This window comes from Oreochromis niloticus, linkage group LG7 (genome assembly GCF_001858045.2).
Source record: "Oreochromis niloticus isolate F11D_XX linkage group LG7, O_niloticus_UMD_NMBU, whole genome shotgun sequence".
NCBI lineage: Eukaryota > Metazoa > Chordata > Actinopteri > Cichliformes > Cichlidae > Oreochromis > Oreochromis niloticus.
The window spans coordinates 39,935,030-39,953,812 of NC_031972.2; positions in this window are offsets into that span (position 1 = coordinate 39,935,030).

Consider the following 18,783-nt stretch of genomic DNA (forward strand, 5'->3'; position numbering starts at 1 on the left):
ACGAGACGTCACGGCCAGCGCATGCGCTGTTCTAAAACAGCGGAGTGTGGAAGATGGCAGCAGGGTGGTCTGTTTTGTCACTGTGACAACTGGTCCTGACCAATCTTTTGGCCCTTTTCTACAGTATAAGAAGGACGAACTATGTCATAATGTTATTTTATGTATAGTTACATTGTTACTGTAATCACTGTTCTTTCTGGCAATTCATTGTATCCTTTGAATTTGTGCAACACTGATTGCCGTATTTGTATATGTACTTGAAATAATAATAATTAAAAAAAAACTGTCCTGACCAGTGACTGTGAGAGACAGTTTAAACCCTCACTGGTTCCTCCTTGATAATCCACGCTAAAACCAGTGCACTTCCTGTCACTGCTACATTTAAAGGAACATTTTTCTTGCCAATGTTGGATTAAAATTGTTGTTGCCTGACGTCAGTGTTACAAACAAGCATGTGTTTTTGCTGGTATTACAGAGAGATGACCTTTCATCTGAATGTTAAATTCATTCAAGTGATTAAGACTTGTTTCTTTGTGTGTGCATTTTTTTAACGCAGAAATCTGTTAGGGGAAAGTTCTTTTTCTACATCTATTTGAAGCAACTTAAGCAATTTTTTGTATTGTTTTGTTTTGGGGTTTTTTTTTTTTGTTCATGGATTTTTGTTTTTCATTCATGGATGATAAACAGCCGCCCCCCCCGACAAAAAAATCTGTTTTAATTTAGAAGTCTAATTCAGGGTTGGGAAAAGAGGCCACATCCGAAGTGGGCGTTTGTGGATTCTCACACTGCGGCAGAAAGGACTCGAGGCACACAGGGTTACAGGCACGCAAATGCTTTTATTTACAGTTTGTTGTTGATATCTTTTGGTTGTACAGCTTTCCAGCTGCCTTGTTCCCATGCAGCATACTGCTCTCCCGTCAGGTCCTGGCATCCTAATGAAATAGGGAAAGGCATGACCAGGTGATGGAGAACAGCTTTGTGGGTCAGCTTCTCCTGACACCACACCAATGGGTTCACACTGATCCACCCCTCCCCTACAGCTGAGCCACAAACCACACCACGAAACACTCACCATAAAGCTAAACTCAGTTCTGCCTAATATTAATTTCATGTCTTTATGAGATTATTAGTACAGCAGTCCCAATTTCTCATGTGACCCCCTTGGGACAATTAATTGCCCACTCCAGTCTAATTTAGTGGCACTGTTCCACAGATGTTGGATGACAGATGACTTTTTTTAGTAAATTCTATGATTCTTTCCTCTTGGGCTGGGAGATCAGGCGACCCTTGTTCTCCACCTGTTTTCAGTTTCTTATTATGTGGTTTCTTCCTTGAACACTATCATTCTCTCTTTCTCTCTGCTTTGTTTCCGTAGCAGTAGAGGCTTCTCTCTTGCAATGGTGTCACTGTTTGTTCCGCTGCACCTCAAATCTGTTTCCTTATAAAGAGAAATTATTCACTAACACATGCACAGTTGAAGAACAAGACTGCTCAGTGCATGTTTCATAAACCCAACATTAAGTTCACATAAAAAAAAAATCTTGGGCACAGTAAAGAAAATTTCTACACACAGTAATGGTTAAGGCTCATTACTCCATTACTCCAGACAGTTGAATGCTGGAAACCCATCTTCAAACAACTAAATCTAGCATAGTACATCTTATATTCACTCTAAAACACAAAAGGTGTCTTTTAATATTTGGCCGAAGGGACATCGATGTGTTCAGTAACCAACACAGATGACTGTCATAGACCTTTCAATTATGTTCACACATGGTTATAAACAAAAATTTAATTAAGTGGCATCTTAAAGTGCTTTATTTTTAATGCCTGTTATTATTTTCTTCTTTTAATCTTTTATTTTTATCTAATCTATTGATATTTTCTGATGTAGTATTTAATTTAGTGAGATAAGATGAGGGTAGGTTTAGGGGGCAAAGCAAAAGCCCTCCGACAACATAGCCCCTGGGATCACTGGGGCACACAAACCCCTTACCACGATAAGGTGGCGATTCACTTTGACCTCCTTATCAACATCCAGCACTGTGTACAGAGCTAGCATTTCAGAAAGTATACAAGAAAAAATATAAGGTTAGACATGGTTAAAACTGAGGAGAAATCAACAAAGCATACACTACACATACATGTGTGAGGCCATTCCTAAGGTCTACTCACTCCGACATATAAAACGTAATGTAAATGTAATGATATGGTGAAAATCATTTTGTATTGGTAACTGTACAGGCTATGTACCAGAAGGTGGCAGAAGCACCCAGACCATGAAATAGCATAAGGCGCAGCACAGTGTAAATGATACATGAAGTGAAGAGAGGTCACTATGCCTGCTTACATATCTTACATAAAGCAAAAGACCATCATAAGAAAACAATGTTAATTTTCAAAAGCTGGATTTTTTTTAATGGATTCTTATAACATGTACAAATCTTATTCACATTTAGGTTTCTGCACACAGTCACAAATCAAAATGTATAACTAGAAATCAAACCTTTCCACACACATTTGAATTCATTTATGTTTTATATGCAACATTACCATATATAATATTACTTATCCAAATACTGCTCTGTACTGCTCCTATTAAGAAAGCTAAGAAAGTACTGTTAAACAACAAAGGAACAATTAGACCAAAGATTTGACTGGTTATAAACTACTAAGCAGAATGAACAAAGCAGCACTTGTGCACCACTTTTCTGACACATTGTCTAGCATGTGCTGCCACAGGTAGCTGTGCTGTTTACCTGTGGTTCAAAGTTTGCTTATGTATTTTAGAAGTGCACTGTATCCCCGGAGAGAAGCTTGGGTTTCATGCCTTTTGGAAGGTGCTAATTCAGCAATGTTTGACTGAATTAGCCTGCGTAGGGCCTTTCAATGCAAGCTCATATCACACGCCTGGGATGTGAAATGCCCAAAAATAGAGCTTCAGGCAGAGTTTGGGTTGGTTCACGCTTTTAAATTGAGTTAGAGATCTTAGAAATTGGGCCAGAAACTGTTGGACAGATACTGGTTAATTGATTACAAAAAAGTTGGACTTTATCGGTTGGACCGTTAACTTAAATTTGTCAAAATTATATAGGTTTTTAAAAGGCCTAAAATCTGTGCAGTTGTAATTAAAAGACGTCTTTGTAATATAAAATAAGAAATCCTTGTGTGAAGGGAGTCTCTGTGTCAGCAGTGCACTCCCTGTTGATTTTTATTTTTAGATTTTGTGTTCATGTAAATGAGGCAGCTGCTGCGGAGCGCATGAGAGGATTGTTGCTTTCGGTTTCGTGTGTTATCTAGCTTGATAACTATTGTTTGTAGATGTTCTCAAATGCCTGTGACTGAGATGCTGGTTTTGCTTATTAGAATTGTATAACTAGAGTTTGAATTCATTACGGTGGATGTGTAGTAATTGACTGAGTTTGATATATATATATTGAGTGGATTGTACAGTACCTAAGACCACCATATATTTTTCTGTAGTAACCTCTCTTGAGCAATAAATGCTGGTGTGTTCTAGTTTTTTTTTCAGTTATGTGTGTGCTGTGAGAAGCTGTGAGGATGATGAGAGGTTTCCGTTGTTTTTCTTTGACTTGCTCTTTCAGATTATGAAAAGCATGTCCAAAATACTCGTATGAAAGCGTATTTTGAGTGATTTTAACCGTGTGAATGCTGTCAGTATTTGATTTGAGTGACTCTGCGTGATTTGTCTGAGTGAGTGAAAAGGTGGAAGTTTGAGAGAAAAGGCAGTGTGTGTGAGACGATTCATGAGGTCTGAAAGAGGTTAGAATATTTAAAAGTGTGCATGAAATAAGGGTGTATTGTCTTCAGACGAAGATTTAGTAGAACTAAAGAGGGTTTATAGACTGTAAATATGGAAAACAAGAGTTTGATTAATCTGTAGAAACAGGAAAAAGAAATGAAAAGGATATTAATTGTATGCTTTAGTGTGTTGATACAGGTGGACTTCTCTCAACCTGGAACCCTGAGTACAGCGGCAAAAGCATAGATCAACACAATTGGGAAAACAAGCCAGTTTTTGGCTAAAAGTTGATAGCTTCACCTGTCACTCTGTTCGGACCCTGAGAAGAAGCTTAAAGGACAGTTAATTTCATGATGAAGACCGACTTGAAGAATTAACAGGAGACAAAAGCCAGTGGAACTGAACCATTAACACTGACGAAGATAGACGACCCAAGCAGCAGCATGTAAGAAAACCACCTGATGACAACATGTACTGTGAATAACCGGCTGGGCAGTTGAACACTGGGATAAAGAACTGTGGAAAGCACTGGGCATTGAGTTTCATATTTGCCATGCTTGGAGTAATCTTGGAAGAGAAGACTGAAAAGATGAATGGAGAAGAAAACAGAGCAAATGAAAATAAGACTGACTGACGACTCCAGAAGCAGAATGGAGGAAACCACGTGATAAAACATGCAGGGGGAACTGGAGGCTGGTCAAGAACAGTGTCACATGACTGGGGGGCACTGAGTTGAAGGCACTGAATGGGATATTTTGCCAGGCTGGAACCTAACGTAAAAGAAGAATATTGAAAGATCAAAACAGAGAAGAAACAGACTGTGTTTGCTGGAGCTTTGAAGGCCGCACAAGGACACTGTGAAAAAGGGATAAGGACCAGTGTCAGGTCAAGCCGGGACGAGTTCTACCGTGAGAATACAGGATATGATTGGATTGAAATTGAAGCCTGAACTCATGATGGTTTAGGGATGTCCACCACATCATAACAAAGAGGTAAACATTAGAAAAGGTAAGAATAATGAAAGAAAATAACTGACAACTATATTAATGAATAGAAAACACATGCACAAATTGTTATATGTGAAAGTATTTTTGGAAAGGCTCAGAAGTGAGATAGTTTGAATCCAGAAATCAGTGAAAAGATGCATAAATTAAACATGAATACATAAAAATGCAATGAAGAACACAATGAATTAATGCAATGAAGATGCAGCTTACACTTCATTAACATGATCACATGATATGCAACGAAGAAAGCAGCTTACATTCAATTAACATGAAATATAAGGAAGAACACGCTTATATTAATATTGATGACATAAACATGACATAAGTGGTATTTGTGACAGGAAAGAGAGAGAAGTGAGTCGTTTAAGCATTCATAATGAAAATGTCTTAGTTTTGTTATTTTCAGGGGCAAAGCAGACCTGGATCAACTTTCCACAGCAGCGGTTGGAAGAAAGTTATAGGTTAACATCATTAGAGATGCTCAGGCAAGTTTCTGGTTGAATTGTTTACAGCCATGTGTTCCTGAACGTCACAAGCAAGCTCTGACTCGTGGCTGAAGACAAGGAATGCTGTTATTTAAGGTGGGAAATTAAAATTTGGGTTAGTAATCTGGGAAGGAGAAAACTGACAGTTTAAGTGGAAGATTGTGAAGGAGTCTGAAATACTGCAAAGCAACATATGCAAAACCATACATACAAACAGAAAATGCACTAATCTTACAGAGACAAGCTCAGGAAGATTAATGCATAGATAGTGATTAAACTTGGCTAAGAACACAAACACATGTAATTAAATCCATCCATCCATCTTCATCCGCTTTATCCGAGGCCGGGTCGCGGGGGCAGCAGCCTAAGCAGAGAAGCCCAGACCTCCCTCTCCCCAGCCACCTCCTCCAGCTTATCCGGGGAAATACCAAGGCGTTCCCAGGCCAGCCGAGAGATATAATCTCTCCAGCGTGTCCTGGGTCTGCCCCAGGGCCTCCTCCCGGTGGGACATGCCCGGAACACCTCACCCTGGAGGCGCCCAGGAGGCATCCTTGTCAGATGCCCGAACCACCTCAACTGGCTCCTTTCGATGTGGAGGAGCAGCGGCTCTACTCTGAGCCCCTCCCGGATGGCCGAACTTCTCACCCTATCTCTAAGGGAGAGGCCAGCCACCCTTCGGAGGAAGCTCATTTCTGCCGCTTGTATCCGCGATCTCGTTCTTTCGGTCACTACCCACAGCTCGTGGCCATAGGTGAGGGTAGGGACGTAGATCGACCGGTAAATTGAGAGCTTCGCTTTTACACTCAGCTCCCTCTTCACCACGACGGACCGGTGCAGCGTCCGCATCACTGCAGCCGCAGCACCAATCCGTCTGTCGATCTCCGGCTCCCTTCTCCCATCACTCGCGAACAAGACCCCGAGATACTTGAACTCCTCCACTTGGGGCAGGAACTCATCCCCGACCCGGAGTGGGCGCTCCACCCTTTTCCGGCTGAGAACCATGGCCTCAGATTTGGAGGTGCTGATCCTCATTCCCGCTGCTTCACACTCGGCTGCGAACCGCTCCAGTGCGAGCTGGAGGCCTTCACCTGATGAAGCCAACAGAACCACATCATCCGCAAAAAGCAGAGATGAGATTCTGAGGCCACCGAAGTGAAAGCCCTCCGCCACTTGGCTGCGCCTAGAAATCCTGTCCATAAAAATTATGAACAGAACCGGTGACAAAGGGCAGCCCTGGCGGAGCCCATCACCCACCGGGAACAAGTCCGACTTATTGCCGGCAATGCGAACCAAACTCTTGCAACGGTTGTACAGGGATCGAATGGCCCGTAGCAATGGGCCAGACACCCCATACTCCCGCAACACCTCCCACAGGACACCCCGAGGGACACGGTCGAATGCCTTCTCCAAGTCCACAAAACACATGTAGACTGGTTGGGCAAACTCCCATGCACCCTCAAGTATCCTTGAGAGGATAAAGAGCTGGTCCAGTGTTCCACGACCAGGACGAAAACCGCATTGTTCCTCCTGTATCCGAGGTTCGACTAACGGACGAACTCTCCTTTCCAGCACCCTGGCGTAGACTTTCCCAGGGAGGCTGAGGAGTGTGATCCCCCTGTAGTTGGAACACACCCTCCGGTCCCCCCTCTTAAAGATGGGGACCACCACCCCGGTCTGCCAGTCCAGGGGTACTGCCCCTGATCTCCACGCAACATTGTAGAGGTGTGTCAACCAGGACAGCCCTACAACATCCAGAGCCTTCAGGAACTCGGGGGGGATCTCATCAACACCAGGGGCTCTGCCACCAAGGAGTTGTTTAACTGCCTCAGTGACCTCGCCCCCGGAAATTGGCGGGTCACTCCCCTCATCCCCAGACTCTGCTTCCTCCTCGGAAGACGTGTCAGTGGGATTAAGGAGGTCCTCGAAGTATTCCTTCCACCGCCTGACAATTTTCTCAGTCGACGTCAGCAGCGCTCCGCCAGCACTATACACAGTGCAGGTAGAGCACCGCTTTGCCCTCCTGAGACGCCTGACGGTTTGCCAGAATCTCTTCGAGGCAGTCCGAAAGTCTTTTTCCATGGCCTCTCCGAACTCCTCCCACACCCGAGTTTTTGCTTCAGCCACTGCCCGAGCCGCATTCCGCTTGGCCTGTCGATACCTGTCGGCTGCCTCCGGAGTCCCACAGGCTAACCAAGCCCGATAGGACTCCTTCTTCAGCTTGGTGGCTCCCTTCACCTCTGGTGTCCACCATTTGGTTCGGGGATTACCACCACGGCAGGCACCAACCACCTTGCGGCCGCAGCTCAATGCAGCAGCTTCGGCGATGGAGACGCTGAACATGGTCCATTCGGACTCAATGTCCCCAGTCTCCCTCGGAATGCTGTTGAAGCTCTGCCGGAGGTGTGCGTTGAAGATCTCGCGGACTGGGGCCTCTGCTAGACGTTCCCAGCACACCCTCACTACGCGTTTAGGTGCACCGGGTCTGTCCAGCGTCCTCCCCCGCCACCTGATCCAACTCACCACCAGGTGGTGATCAGTTGACAGCTCAGCCCCTCTCTTTACCCGAGTGTCCAGAACATATGGTCGCAGGTCTGGTGATACGATTACAAAATCGATCATCGACCTGCGGCCTAGAGCGTCCTGGTGCCACGTGCACTTATGGACACTCTTATGTTCGAACAAGGTGTTCGTTATGGCCAAACTGTGATTTGCACAGAAGTCCAATAACAAAACACTGCTCGGATTCAGATCAGGGAGGCCGTTCCTCCCAATCACGCCCCTCCAGGTCTCGCTGTTGTTACCCACGTGAGCATTGAAGTCTCCCAGCAGGACAGCAGAGTCTCCCGGTGGGGCACCTTCCAGCACCCCCCCCGAGGGACTCTAAGAAGGCTGGGTACTCTGAACTGCCACTCGGCGCATAAGCGCAGATGACAGTCAGGACCCTTTCCCCGACCCTAAGGCGCAGGGAACAAACCCTCTCATCCACCGGGAAAAACCCCAACGTACCGGCATGCAAGCCGAGGGGATATTAGAATACCCACCCCAGCCCGCCGCCTCTCACTAGGGGCAACTCCAGACTGAGACAGAGTCCAGCCCCTCTCTAGGAGACTGGTTCCAGAGCCCAAGCCATGCGTAGAGGTGAGCCCAACCATATCTAGCCGGTACCTCTCAACCTCACGCACTAACTCAGGCTCCTTCCCCACCAGAGAGGTGACATTCCATGTCCCTATTGCCAGTCTTGGCAGCCGGGGATCAGTCCGCCAGGGCCTCTGCTCCTGGCTGCCGCCCAGCACACAATGCACCCGACCCCTATGGCGCCTCCTGCGGGTGGTGGGCCTGCGGGAGGATGGGCCCATGTCTCCTCTTCGGGCTGTGCCCGGCCGGGCCCCATGGACTAAGGCCCGGCCACCAGACGCTCGCCCTCGGGCACCCTCCCCGGGCCTGGCTCCAGGGCGGGGCCCCGGTAACCCTATCCCGGGCAGGGTAAACTGTTCCCTCGATGTTTTCTTCATAAGGGTCTTGTAATTAAATCAGCTTGCTAATTTCATGAGTGTTAAAATGGTGTGAACGTTGAAGAAAATACACTTGGATAAAATAGAGTTGAGGAATAACTCAAAAATGGTAAAAATGGTAAATGGCCTGTATTTATATAGCGCTTTAATAGTCCCTAAGGACCCCAAAGCGCTTTACATATCCAGTCATCCACCCATTCATACACACATTCACACACAAAAGAAGCTGTATGACAAGGGAGTGAGTTATGGAAAAAACAAAAGAAAAGTGATTAAAGTAGTTTTTATAAGAGTGACTTAGGAGTGCTCTTGTACTGATTGATCAAAGCAAGTGATTAGTGTAGAAAGAAAATGAAAATAATTGAATAATGTGATAAGGTTTAAACATGTATTTCTCTTGTCAAGTTAACTTGTTGAGATATGACTCAGTATGCAAATTAGCTGGAGTGAGTGGTGACGAAGACACTTCCTGTGTGCGTGTGTGACTGAGACTTTCAGTTGAGGAAACAGAGCAGTGACTGAGGAGGATTATTGGGTGACAAATATAATGGTAAAGTAACAGGATAATTGATTACGGTGGTCAGAGGTGCAGATTTGGACAGGAAATTTATAATTTAGTGATGATACGTTGTTGTAATGGGCTTATATCTTAGGCTGAGTCTGAGCCTGAGACATTGTTGTGTGCAGAACGGTGCAGCTTTTGATGAGGTACAGGGTGCATTGAACGGGTGAAATTTAAGATTGTTTCAGATCTTTGAGGCTGTTGTTTTTTATTTTAATAGAGGGAGTTTTAATAAACATGGACATGTCTAAAAGGGCCCATTATTTTTGTAACAGTGCACTTAAAGAACCTGTCAGGTGATTTTGTTTTGTACTTTGATGAGCTAATAATCAGCTCTCTTTTTTTTCTCATTTTTGTTCTAAGCAGGCCTGGAAGAGAGTGAACTAACAGCGCTGACAAAATTTCCGAGAACGAACATAAGGTGGGCTTTACAGATTATAATTGGCTGAGGAGAAGTCTACTGGTGGGGACCTGATTGGCTGTGAGTCTCTGTCTAAAAGGATGTAGCGATTCAATCCAGACAAAAGCATACAGAACTATTTTCCTAAAAAGAGAAAACAAAATAAAACAAATGAATGAACTCATTTTGCTAATGTGGAGTATCTGTTTAATTGTGCAGAAGGCTCCAGTATCAGCAAAACATCTTGTGTGAAAAGTGAGTGAATGTGTGTGACTGGATCAAAGAGGGAATGAATACATGTGGACAAACAGTTTGTCATGCCAGAAGGAGAAAGGGGATGCTTTGTTTTGCTTTTGCCATAAGCAGGACAAGTGGGAGACTTAAATCTGGGGATGCTGATTTTTGGGTTGCTGATGTTTGCTTTGGGAAAGTTTCTGTTTGATTGACCGGGGTTAGATTATGGATTATATAGATTATGGTTAGATTATGTTAGATATTACATTATATTGTTGGGTGAATGCTTGATGCTAAAGAGGAAACATTTTTTGATATAACTCATGTTACCATTAACTGAAGTAACACATGATAGATAACGGTTCTGTTTTAAGTTTTATTTTTTGTTATGACACAGATTGGATCATAAAGGGGGAGTTGGTTATGAAATGTAAAGTATAGGTTTTGTTTCCAGGAAGTTCCAAGGATCCAGACTTTGAAGGGAACAGGAGTTTGAGAAGATTTGACATAATGATGAAATTGATTTTATTCTTTAAATACAGGTTTTCAGGGCCGGAGCAAAATACCTGAGAGGAGGATTGCTGAAGTGTTTTGGAGAAATGACAAGACTAACCTTTTTCCCTTTAATTTCTTAAGCCCAGGTGACGCATTTTGAGTTTTATTTGGACACACAGGTGAAGTCCAAATAAAAAAGGGGGGATTGAAATAAGTTTTAGGATCATTTAATGACGTTTATTTTGGTTTTTTGATAATTTAGATATGGTAGCGCTGAGGCAGAAAATGTTATTTTTTAAAGAAAGGATTAAAATGAACTGAATTCTGTTTAGAAGATAAAATGCTGGTGTTCATAAGATGCTGTATACAAAACTTAAAGGGAAACTGTGGGAATAAAGGATATGCTTTGGGGAAAAATAGTGAAGATTTTAGGAGTAGGAAATGTTTGGTTTCTTTTTATTTTAGGATAAGTGGTTATAATGTAGGCCTACACATACAGACATTACATAAACTTATTGTTAGGGAAGAGGAGAGAGTTTCTTAAGAGGCATAAACACACATGATAGTATTGATTCCAGGCCAAAGGCCTCAAATCCATTTAGCTAACCGAATAGGAGTTTCGCTTGTAACTAAATTGGGTGACATGTAAAAAATGCAGCTCCACATGAGTCTTATTATATAAATTCAGTTACAGAATAACGAACGCTTGCTGAAGTGACCAAGATTTTTCTTTTTTGCTTTAAACCAGGAGCAAAGGGGGGAAAGCTTATATATATTTTGGTTAAGTCTGATAAAATATAATTAGAATGTACCATTACATAAGAGCAGCAAAATGAAATAAAATGTTATACCAAGAACCGAAATAACCCAGGAACTGCGAGTTTTAAAATGAAGTTAGTGTCAACACACAGAAGTTGTTTCTAGGCAGCTTTTAGCCATGATGAAATTTGTTCAGGAGTGATTGATTATATGCTTAAACTTAGTTGATTAAAATGGTTGTTTTCCTTTGATCTTTTAACAGAATAAGTGTTTATGATGATTTTCTTGTTAGAGGAACAGAGTAAATTGGCGAGCCGTAGGAGGAAAAGGTGTTTTGTTTCCTTTGCAGGAGGCTTGATGGACCACGAGAGAGGGACCGAGGAAGAACCTAACCTTACCCATGGAGTGTTCTTAGGGGGGAGCTGGCATTTTATTACTGGATCACCTAGATGTCATGAGGTGGTTGTCTGATTTGCTGAGCCAGAGGACGGCTAGAGAGGGTCAGAGGAATGACACAGATGAAGTGTGGTGACCCTCTTCAAGGGTCACCAAGAGAGGGAATGTGAGGAATTGAGGTGTTATTTTTCTGCCATTTTTATTATTTCATTTTACTATTTCTAGTTTCATTATTTTGTTACTGCTATTGCATCATAATCATATAACAAGCATTTGCATTGACGCATTTATTAATAGTGATATTGCATTTAGATGTTTAAACATATTGGCACCCAATTAAGTTTTATTACAGGTGCAGTTATAACCACTTTAAACTGTTGAGTTGGATTTATAATCTTAAATGTTTATATGCAGACTGCAGTGTGAAAGAGTAACTCTGTGCCAAAATAAGACAGGAAGTTACATGTTTTTGAAGTTACATGCTTTGCAGGAAGTGAAACCAAAACCAGAGTCTGAGTGAAAGTTATTCTGAGGAGCTAGTCGGCAGGTGAAATGGGGTGCGATTGTGGTTAGCACATAGACATACACGTAACCACACACAGACACACACACTTAGAGGGATCATTTATAGGGGAAAGTTTAAATTGTTTTGCTTGGGGTTGCTTTTAGACTATATTAGGAGGAGCGAACATATTGGCAACTCTTGAAACTGTTGGAACTTCTGTTATGAAAATGATTATAATCATTTATACATAATTGCATTTTGTGCTTATTAAAGAGCTGTCGCTCCTTGGTCAAGTGAGGGTCAAAAACTTTTGGTTGGCGTTATGACCAGCCAATCTACTGTGAGTTTGACTGGAGCTGTGGAAGGATCGCAACACACGCTTACAAGACATGTATATCAGGTTATTTTTATGATCTTTTTATTTGTTTACATTCTTTGATTAAGTTTTAAGTAGTACCATTTAAGTAAGACATTTATTCAATATATTACACATCAGTTTCAGTTGTGTATGTGCTGGCCTTTGTCCGGGGAGAAGGTGAGAGGTGAGACAAAGTGCACCTGTGGTGATGACATAACCACATACATACATACACATAGTAGTAGGCTCATTTTGTGGTAAAGAGTTCAGATTTAATTCTGCTATAACTGTAAGAGTGCCGGCGTACGCGACCGAGCTGTTTCAGGAAACCGATCTGCTGGTTCCAGCGATAAGCGACAGCGGTGTGGGGGAAAACATCTGCATGGAGGCGAAGACGCGATGTTCTTTTAATTGTGTCACAAGTTGTCAAACAGAACATTTGTGGTTTTGTGATGACGCAATGAGGGGGCGTCACTAAATATACTCTGATGCATATAAAATTGTATTTTGAAGTCTGGGCGATGAGACCTGATACTGTCGGCGTACAGTGTTCAGCTCCCACGCTGCGTGTTTCATTAAAATCATCGTCCGACTTTACCTTTTGGACCAGTGTGGTTACTTGCATTCCGCCTGTATTTACTTCCCTATAATTTTGAACCTTAACACCCTTAAGAGGTTCAGCTGTGTGATCACATTTTCTGCCCTTTAATGCTTAAAGGTATGATAGCTTATCATATCGAACTTTGGAGTCATTTCAATCAAAAATAGCTCTAATAAAAAAATGTAAATCCTATGTTTAAAATAATAAAATTCAGCTGTAGTCGGGCTTTAATGGAAAACTGATAATGTAGTTATGCCACATGTCATATTTAATTGACATCAATTGACAGGCTCAGTGTGTTTAAGGCCTGCAGCTACTGCTGCTCCATTTCTTCTTGTGTCTCTTTCTGGCCTTCTCTGCTGGGGGAGATCTTTTGCAAAAACCTTTAAAAAAATTTTTTTTTTAACATACAATTACAATTTCATGTCAATAGCACCTTTAGACATATATTAGAAAACTGGCGACATGTTCAACCCCTGTCAGCTATATCAGTCCCAGATAGCATGAAGACCAGTTTAAACTGCACATTCTACTGGACATCTGAGGTGAACGTCATTAGTCATTTTTTCTCAACTGTCAGAGTTGGCACACACACCGCTTTATCTGAGCAACTTGAAAAGGGATCCAGTTCAAGTGATGAAGTGGGGTATTTTCACCCAGGACTGAGTTACACCAAGGGCTATTTTAGGCAGTGTCACCTCTGTCCTTCCTCCTGGACTGTTGGACAATAAAACAGGACCTGAAAAATACTTACACTAGTACAGAAGCATTTTAATTCTCGGATAAGTAAACATGTCTGTTAATATACCATGATGCTTTACTGTGAACGAAAATAAATAATAAGTTCATTTAAATAAATGTGTCCATCTGTACCTCTTATATTCTTGTTGTTCACTGAGATATTTTACTTTCACTGAGAATGCCAGATACTGAAAGCCAGTGGTAGCACTTAGTCTCCATCTTACGGCTCCATACAGTATAGGAACTATTTGGTGAGAAACATTGTCACTAAGCAACCCTGTTAACCTGAACTGAGTTCACTGGAAGGAATTATTTTTACTGCTGGGTAACTTTAGCACAGTGAGAAGTATTGGAAACCAGTAGGACACTATGTTTTTCCATTATAAATATTTTAAACACATGGAAAGAACTTATGGTATTACATCCTACTGTAAACATGGGGATATTTGTTCATGACACAACTCTTTTGGATGTCTATGCACTGCTTTAACTTTAGGTGTAATCTATCATGTCATGCAGCTCCTGAAATTCATGCATTGTGTTAACAGCTTTTAAACCCTACTCTAATAATCGCTGCACTTATCCCCATATTTACCCATCATTAATCTAACTTTTCTGACTGAAACTTGAGACGTGTACCTGTTGAGTCAAACTGTGAGCTGCAGGCAACATGAGACAAGACCAGAGCGTGGTTCACATGCCAAGATGATGTTCTGTTAAGTCTCGGAGATGACAGGCATTCAGCTGTATGATTCTCTATCTCAGTAGCCTAGACCACTGAAAACTCAAACATGACATGCTACAGTTAAGACAAAAAGCACCAAAGTTATTTGTACTTTTAGTGGAACACACAAAACGAGGCACAAGGTTTTCTCCACTGCAGTGTGATGACAGATGGGAATGTACAAGCCCATAACATGTAGTCTTTTACAACAAGTTGGTCCAGTATAAATCAAAGTTTATCGGCCACTGAAGTGAGCCAGACTGTCAGACTGACTAAAGGTGTTTTGTTTTTTTTAAATGGTCCTTGAATGTCATATGTTCATAAAAGTGGCACATTTCATATGCAAAAAGTGCTGGATATGTTCCTAGGAAATGTTCTTCATCAGTCTGTCCATCCTTTAATTCTTCAACTTCAGCTTAAAGTCAGTTTTCAGAGTTACAAAGGTTGCTCTCTTTTTATCTTGCTAGATCACCATAGCAACTTATGCTGAACACAGAACCTGGAACAGGTTATATTCAGGCTGGAAGTCCCAGGGTTACACTGATGTTGACTTACAGTATAATTTAAATGCTATACAGAGTCTCTGCTGAACGAATATGTTTTATAAAAGCAGCCTGTTAAGCTGTATCTAACCAACACTGCAGGAGGAAGCCATGCAGCAGAGCTACAGCAGCAGAAACTGCATCACAGGGATTTACACATATTCAGTTGATGAAAATGCATAAATGTTTTCAAGTTTTGTGCTAATCTGCTGCCAAGTCTGTTTGGAATTACAGCTGATACAGCACAAATAAGAAAGGTGTTAACCAGTTTGTTGGACATTTATGACCAAAATATTTTATCAGTAAAATTAATTCCACTCTCACTCTTGTAACAAAACTGATTTCCATATCTCCAGGCTACGGGTCAGAGCCAGAGCTGTATTATACTAAACAACTTTTAATATTTAAATGGACCAAGATTAAAGTTTCAGAGATCTAATGTGCAGCTGGCATGTTAGAAATAAACAGCAGCACAGAGTAGTAAATTATATATATTCACTAGCTGGGACCACATCCTCATTTTAGGTTTGACAGCATTTCTAGTAGATAAGGATAGATGGCTTAAGCCTGAATTGAGGCTGCAGTTTGGGGAAGGCCAGTGAGGGTACTGGTGGCGGCTCCTGGGACTGGGCAGATCCCCATATGAAAACAAGAATGAACAGCTTGTAGTGTTGGAGGGGTCATATATAGACCCACCTCCATGCACCCCCCTTCCGGTTCTCGAAAGGGGGGTGCATGGAGGTGTGGTCCCGCTCCTGAAATTCAGATAATTTATCTCCAATGAACAATTTTCTGCCAGCATTACTCTTTGATTTCTGTTACTCGTTCTTCTGTTATGTCTCTGATTGGAGTAGACTGGCTCTGTTTTCTGTGACTGGGGTCACAAAGAAAGCCACAAAGAATTATTTACACCTGTAAAGTCAGAATGTCTCTTCCTTCTTAAGTAGATGATCCAATTTAACTGTCCATCAAACTGATTACAATCATAACTGATAATAAAATAGCAGTGTTTATAGACAGAGCACTTCCTAAAGCCACATTACAAAGTGCTTCACATAATGTAGCAACTTAATAACAAGCAAGTCTTACTACAGTACACAATATTCATAGTTCACTTGGGGATTTATAAACAACAGTCTATTGTTTTAACATATTATGAAAGTTTAAAATGTATAAACACTTAAAGTTATAGATACAGAAATTTCATTAATTTCGAGTAGCAAACACCACCCACGGGCAGTTTTCTGGGCAGTCTTCATCGTGCATTTAATGGTGACAAAATTCTCATACAAATTTTGGTGACTGTGAAGTTACATATGAGTGACGTGTGAAACAACACAACTGGAGAACCTTTGCAGGAATAATGAATACAAAAAATTAAAAGAACTGGGATTTAATGATTGTTTAAAAAAAAACATATAGATGTGAATAATCGCTGTATGTGTGACAATATCTGTGGAAGGTTTCATTCAGAATGGCCCTTACTTAAACAGGAGATAGGGTATATGCATATATCAATATAGTAAGATGATATGTGACAGTTATGTCGAACACTATTTTTAGTGAGGCAGAGTGTAGATGTGCTTCTGAAGCATATTGTATCATGTCTGGTGGAATCACAATGTCTCCAATGGGTGCGATCTGCTCCGTCAGTCATGTCAAAGTCCTGATGTAGCACAGTTGTGCCCCCATTGTATTCCCAGGGTGAGCAAACCTCTCAAGTAAAAACTGATTATTTGACCACACACGTACCCACACACAGTCACTCACTCACTCACTCTGGTGAGTGTGTGTGTAGCTCTTTGGTTGCAGTACGGGAGACAGGTGGCACAAACTGGAGCAGAGCCTCACCAACTGCAGTAATCAAGAGTCTACAAATATCCAGCTCTGCCACCACCTCACTGCCAGATCGTAGTCTCCAATACAAATGTGCTTTAGCCATCCTTTGATCTAGTTAGTTATTCAAGGCGGACTTGCTGATATTCCCCTCCTGAAATAACTCTCTCCTCCCTCTTGCAGTGCCTCCAGGCCCTGCTCTCCTTTCCTTCTGGCCCACCCCTTCCACTGGAACCCAGTAATATTCTCAGACCAGTAACCGCAGCTTCTCACTCTGGATAGTCACTCAGCTTCTTATCACCCTTTGCAATGCAAATCCAGTTATTTGCTACCAGCCTCCCTTCATTTGTGTCTCTTTTTGGGTTTACCAGTACAGCATAAGAAGACGGACATTTTTAGCTGTTTTAGCCATTCTTAAAAAAAAAATGAAATCAACCACATTTACCCTTTTATGTATTTCTCAAAGAAGTCAATGGCATTGTTGAACCAAGTATTTCAGTTATTAGGCGCTCTTAACCAAACACATTTTACCGCCCACTTTCTAAACCCTAGTCTGCTCTGTTGTTCTTCTTTACATTCAGCCATCATCTGATGCAGTGGTAATGTGTGACGTGAGACATGTCGGCTCACCGAGCGTTCTAGTGCTTTTATGGGTGAATTTAACCATGTATGATTGGATAGAACACAACTTTCGTCGTCAAAATCGAGAACAGGCTGAATTAGAAGACCATCACAGACGTTGTGTGCAAGAAAGGGAGCTCTTTCAATATGTACAGCAAAATGCTGGAGGCTTTTTATCAGGCAGTTGTGGTGAGCACAGTGTTTGCTGATTAACTGCTGGAGTTTGCTGATTAACTAGTCACAGGAAGGCTGGCTCTGTGACTGGCTGTCAAATGGTGGCGAGGCCGTCACTGAACAAACTGTTAGGCATCATAGATATTCTTGGCCACCCTCTGGACCACTTATTGAGCACACACTGATTCAGCTCCACGGCCACATGTAAATACTCTTTATAATAAAATATGTCTCTCTGGTGAAGAGTTATCTGCTCTTTCAATAATATTTTATTGCCTTTTAAAAATTCAGTTGTGGTTGCTTTGACTCTAAAGCTTTTTTTCTGATATATTATCAGTATCATTATATTTCATCTTCTATATAATTATCACAATTATTGCTGCTGTAACTGTAACTGTCATGGTCTCTTAGCCTTTTGCTTTTGTTTCTCTGTGTTGTCTTCTCTCCCTTGATGTGTGTGTGGGTGTGTTTGTGGTTACCTCTCCTCAGTGCGGCTCCTCCTGTCTCTTCACACTGGACACGCACCTGCTGGCAATCAGCAGCATTATAACATTATTTCTACATCATTCCAACTGCTGTGACAAAAGAATATCCCAAATATTGTAAACATGTATCATTTCATATATATACAACTTCTAACTTTCTTTTTGTCTCCTGCGCTTGCCAGGATAAAGATCAACTTCTGTGTAGCACTTCGCTGGGGACAGCACAACTTTCACTGCTCTCTCTGTGTATGCCACAGTCCATAGAGGCTTCAAACTATACATCACCATTGTAAACATATAGGAGCGCCTTCAAATCTAAGACACAAATAGTTTCACTTTTTTCAGTTTTATTTATATAGAGAGAAATCACAACAACAGTCATCTCGAGGAACTTGACATTGGAAGGTAAAGACCCTACAATAATACAGAGAAACTCCGGCGGAGCCAGAGATTAATAATAACTCATAATTAAATTAAGAGTGGTGTATAAAGACACGGTTAGTGAAAATGGGTGAGAGAAGGAGAAACATTCATTGCATCATGGGAAGCCCCCATCAGCATAAAGTCTATTGCAGCATAACCA